We start from the raw sequence: 6,258 nt of genomic DNA, 5'->3' as shown, positions 1-6,258 counted from the left end.
TTCATATCTGGATATTGTATGGATATTGAATAGGTGTACGTCAGTATGCATTTTATGCTTTTTAAATGTTTTTATGTTCACTAGCACTTTTACTTGGTCTCAATAAAGCTTTGTTATATTGGTATAGTGGCTACGTGTGCACCGTTACTGCGTTTCTTTTCTTTCCTTCTTGTTTAATAGGTTACACTAGAATAGGGCCTGGCCAAAAGAACATACTTTTTCATGGTGGTGGCTTAAAAAATCTTTTGGCCAAAACAAAAGCTGATGACTATGTTTGTGATCTGCTGTTAGATGGGAACTGTTAATATGTGATTGGTGAGGATGTGGTGCAGAAGGGGAGTTTTTCCCAAGAGTGGGTGGTGAGACTGTGGAAGGTTTGAGGGTGGAGGCAGAGCTGGGGTGGAGCCTGGGTGAAGTCTCAAGGGGACCCAAAAATGTTGCTAGTATGGTGCCTTGAAATTTCTGGTAGATGCCTTGTGTAGGATACTCACATATATCTCAGCATTGAGACCACCATTGATCCTGGTCAAGTATCCAATGCCTTTGGCTGTGAAGCAACCCCATATCATCAGGCTTCCTTCACCAAACTTGAAATTTCCTTCAATTTCTCAATCCATTAGCCCTTTTTCCTTTTTTTCCTTCAGACCTATTAGTAGCTATCAGAACCTAGTCTATTGGATTTCATGTCATCAGTCCAAATCACCAGGTTCAAATTTTTAATAAGGGTATACCGGGTTTTGATAAGGGTATACCGTGAAGATTGGTAGAGCAGCTTAGTATACATTTTTTGCAAAAAACGTATCAACCAAATACCCTGTTATTTACATCTTTTACTAGCACTTGCGGATTACTGCAACATTTTTTCAAACTGAGTGTTTTTGGTTTTACTATTCTCTTTTGTGTCTTCAGGTTTCTTGGTGGTGTGTGAACATGATCATACAGACTTGTTCACTGTGCAAGTAGCCCATGTGTTCCTGTTTCCATAATTGTTCTCTTGTGTCTACAAGACTGGGGAGTTCCACCACTCCTCTTGGGCTATCTGCACAAAAGCTGTTCTACCCTGTATGCACACATGGATTTTTCCTCTCTGAACCCTGTTCACACAGGTTATATACAGATGATCAGGTTTTTAAATACATCAGATAGGGATTGCATACATTAGTTAGGACTGCTCTGATAAGGGTATACCGTGAAGATTGGTAGAGCAGCTTAGTATACATTTTTTGCAAAAAACGTATCAACCAAATACCCTGTTTTTTACATCTTTTACTAGCACTTGCGGATTACTGCAACATTTTTTCAAACTGAGTGTTTTTGGTTTTACTATTCTCTTTTGTGTCTTCAGGTTTCTTGGTGGTGTGTGAACATGATCATACAGACTTGTTCACTGTGCAAGTAGCCCATGTGTTCCTGTTTCAAATTTTTAAATGTCCACTTTTCGGACTTGTTTGCAAACTCAAACCAACACTTCTTTTATAACAGTATTGAAGTTGAGGCTTCGTCAGCATTTTTTGGATCACCATTCCAGCATTGTGTAATGTGCGTCCGGTGGTGCTAGTATCAATGTCTGTGATCTTACTATTATGAAGCATATGAGTCACCTCCACTGCTGTGTTTTTGGCACCAGAACTGATAGATCTTGGAATGAGCCAATTTGTTGACTCTGATATTTTGCCTGGATGTCCACCTCTTGGCTTCTGAATGGATGGACTTTATTTTGTATTATTCCAACTGTCATGGCACTCACATGATGCAGTTTGGCAGTTTTCTTGGCCAGGAGACTGTTCCCGATTGGCTGGATGATGCTATTTATCCTTTCTAGGAAAATTATCTTCATGGCTGCTCCTCAATTCAAACCAATGACCTTTCACTTTAGAGTCAACCTAATAACACACTGAGCTATTAGACAATGTGAGAACAGGTTGTATTGTGAAGTATTCAGAAAGAAATTATATTTTTCCGCCACATGGAGCAAAACAGTAACAATGCAGTGACATGACAAGAATATGCATAACTAATCACATGCTAAATAGTTGCAAGTCAAATTTATGTACGAGATAGCCAAGATGATTGTCTATAAAATGATGGTAGTCTCACGTTGGAACTAGTAGTGGATGGTGAGATATGGAGCCTGAAATTCAAAAATTCAAAACATTGTTACCCTTTTGTGCTTTACTGTAAGTAAAGAATAAACCCTTTGCAAACAGGTAAAGGAATGCAAAATGGGATATTACTTACGGCTTGTCCATTTCACAAGCCAGGAAGCAAACTTTATTAGATAGAAAAGCCTCGGTTTCATTTTTTTTTCAGCAGGAAAATTAGGACTTCAACTACCTTTCTTAGTTGTGGTGTGTCAAAAATGAAAAAAAAATTATGTTATTAAGTAGCTATATTGCAGTATATCACAAATCAATTCACAGTCACACTGACTCTTCAGGTCCAGCGCCTCCCTATAACTTGTATCTGTGTGTTATTATTCACAGAGACATCCACTACTACTTTCTATGTTCTTCAGTTCTGCAGTTGCACACCACTTTCTGATTTAGGTCTTTCTATCGCTATGTCTAATGATGAGCTGTGTGCTCTGTAAAACCCTGCAATGTTTGCTTTCCTTGCCTATATCTTTTATAGTCTCCGTGATAGTCCCCCTTGACTTGCTGCACAGGACCATGTGATGTGAAAGCTGCATGTCATCATGTGGAAGTCAACGTGGCCACACCTGACATCATTTGAGCCTAGTTTCTGGCTTATATTATCTTACATAGTTACATAGATACAAGTTATGTAGTTATTAAGGTTGAAGGAAGACTATACGTCCATCTAGTTCAACCCATAGCCTAACCTAACATGCCCTAACATGTTGATCTAGAGGAAGGCAAAAACCCCATGTGGCAAAGAGTAAGCTCCACCTTGGGGAAAAAAAATTCCTTCCCGACTCCACATACAGCAATCAGACTAGTTCCCTGGATCAACGCCCTATCAAGGAATCTAGTGTATATACCCTGTTACATTATACTTTTCCAGAAATGTATCCAGTCCCCTCTTAAATTTAAGTAATGTGTCAAATTGTGCCAGGCATCTTTGGGGCAATTCGCATGACTTTAATTGCAAATTGTTCGATTTTGCCCGGCAGTGCAAATTTTCTCAAATTTGGCTCAAAGTCAATTTAAAACAGTAGCATTGAAATTAACCTGCTCTTCTTAGGGGGTGGGGTTAGAACAGTTAATAATTTAAGAAAGAATAGAGGTACAGAGAGGAACATCAAGTGCATGTATACTAATGCCAGAAGCCTCGCCAACAAAATGGACGAATTAGAACTAATGTTGTTGGAGCATAATTATGACATGGTGGGGATATCTGAGACATGGCTGGGTGAGAGCCATGACTGGGCTGTTAACTTGCAGGGCTATAGCCTGTTCAGAAATGACCGTACAGATAAGCGAGGGGGTGGGGTGTGTCTATATGTAAAATCGTCCTTAAAACCCATCCTGAGTGATAATATAGGTGAATTTAATGAAAATGTAGAATCCCTGTGTGGGGAGATAAGGGGAGGGGGAAAAAATAATAAATTACTGATAGGGGTTTGTTATAAATCTCCAAAAATAATGGAAGCAATGGAGAATATCCTCGTAAAGCAAATAGATGAAGCTGCGACTCAAGGGGAAGTCATTATTATGGGGGACTTCAACTACCCTGAAATAGATTGGGGAACAGAAACCTGTAGTTCCAGCAAAGGTAATCGGTTTTTGACAACTATGAGAGACAATTACCTTTCACAACTGGTTCAGGACCCAACAAGAAGGGGGGCACTGCTAGACCTAATATTAACCAAAAGGCCAGACCGCATATCAAATATAAGGGTTGGGGGTCACTTGGGGAATAGTGATCACAAAATAATAAGTTTTCATGTATCCTTTAATAAGATTTGTAGTAGAGGGGTTACAAGGACACTAAACTTCAGGAGGGCAAATTTCCAACGGATGAGAGATGATCTTGGTGCAATTAACTGGAACGATATACTGAGACATAAAAATACACAAAGAAAATGGGAGACATTATTAGCATCCTGGATAGGACCTGTGCACAGTATATACCGTATGGGAATAAACATACTAGAAATAGGAGGAAACCAATATGGCTAAATAGAGCTGTAAGGGGCGCAATAAGTGACAAAAAGAAAGCATTTAGAGAATTAAAGGAAGTAGGTAGTGAGGAGGCATTAAATAAATACAAAAAATTAAATAAATTCTGTAAAAAGCAAATCAAGGCAGCAAAGATTGAGACAGAGAGACTCATTGCCAGAGAGAGTAAAAATAATCCCAAAATATTCTTTAACTACATAAATAGTAAGAAACTAAAAAATGATAGTGTTGGCCCCCTTAAAAATAGTCTGGGTGAAATGGTGGATGAGGATGAGGAAAAAGCCAATATGCTAAAAGACTTTTTTTCATCAGTATTTACACAAGAAAATCCCATGGCAGACAAAATGACTAGTGATAAAAATTCCCAATTAAATGTCACCTGCTTAACCCAGCAGGAAATGCGGCGGCGTCTAAAAATCACTAAAATTGACAAATCTCTGGGCTTGGATGGGATACACCCCCCAGTACTGCAGGAATTAAGTACAGTCATTGATAGACCATTATTTTTAATCTTTAAAGAGTCCATAATATCAGGGTCCGTACCACAGGACTGGCGTATAGCAAATGTGGTGCCAATATTCAAAAAGGGGACAAAAACTGAACTCGGAACTTATAGGCCAGTAAGCTTAACCTCTACTGTGGGTAAAATCCTGGAGGGCATTCTAAGGAACGCTATACTGGAGTATCTGAAGAGGAATAACCTCATGACCCAGTATCAGCACGGGTTTACTAGGGACCGTTCATGTCAGACTAATTTGATCAGTTTCTATGAAGAGGCAAGTTCCGGATTGGACCAAGGGAACCCAGTGGATGTAGTGTATATGGACTTTTCAAAAGCTTTTGATACAGTGCCACACAAAAGGTTGATACATAAAATGAGAATAATGGGGATAGGGGAAAATAAGTGTAAGTGGGTTGAGAGCTGGCTCAGGGATAGGAAACAAAGGGTGGTTATTAATGGAGCACACTCGGACTGGGTAGCGGTTAGCAGTGGAGTACCACAGGGGTCAGTATTGGACCCTCTTCTTTTAACATATTTATTAATGACCTTGTAGGGGGCATTCAGAGTAGAATTTCAATATTTGCAGATGACACTAAACTCTGCAGGGTAATTAATACAGAGGAGGACAATTTTATATTACAGGATGATTTATGTAAACTAGAAGCTTGGGCTGATAAATGGCAAATGAGCTTTAATGGGAATAAATGTAAGGTCATGCACTTGGGTAGAAGTAATAAGATGTATAATTATGTGCTTAATTCTAAAACTCTGGGCAAAACGGTCAATGAAAAAGACCTGGGTGTATGGGTGGATGACAAACTCATATTCAGGGGCCAGTGTCAGGCAGCTGCTACAAAGGCAAATAAAATAATGGGATGCATTAAAAGAGGCATAGATGCTCATGAGGAGAACATAATTTTACCTCTGTACAAGTCACTAGTTCGACCACACTTAGAATACTGTGTACAGTTCTGGTCTCCGGTGTATAAGAAAGACATAGCTGAACTGGAGCGGGTGCAGAGAAGAGCGACCATGCTTATTAGAGGACTGGGGGATCTGCAATACCAAGATAGGTTATTACACTTGGGGCTATTTAGTTTGGAATAACGAAGACTAAGGGGTGATCTTATTTTAATGTATAAATATATGAGGGGACAGTACAAAGACCTTTCTGATGATCTTTTTAATCATAGACCTGAAACAGGGACAAGGGGGCATCCTCTACGTCTGGAGGAAAAAAGGTTTAGGCATAATAACAGATGCGGATTCTTTACTGTAAGAGCAGTGAGACTATGGAACTCTCTGCCGTATGACGCTGTAATGAGTGATTCATTACTTAAATTTAAGAGGGGACTGGATACCTTTCTGGAAAAGTATAATGTTACATGGTATATACACTAGATTCCTTGATAGGGCGTTGATCCAGGGAACTAGTCTGATTGCCGTATGTGGAGTTGGGAAGGAATTTTTTTCCACAATGTGGAGCTTACTCTTTGCCACATGGGTTTTTTTTGCCTTCCTCTGGATCAACATGTTAGGGCATGTTAGGTTAGGCTATGGGGTGAACTAGATGGACTTATAGTCTTCCTTCGACCTGAATATCTATGTAACTAT

Source organism: Ranitomeya imitator, chromosome 10 (genome assembly GCF_032444005.1).
Source record: "Ranitomeya imitator isolate aRanImi1 chromosome 10, aRanImi1.pri, whole genome shotgun sequence".
Lineage (NCBI taxonomy): Eukaryota > Metazoa > Chordata > Amphibia > Anura > Dendrobatidae > Ranitomeya > Ranitomeya imitator.
Note: the sequence above shows the minus strand (reverse complement) of the source record.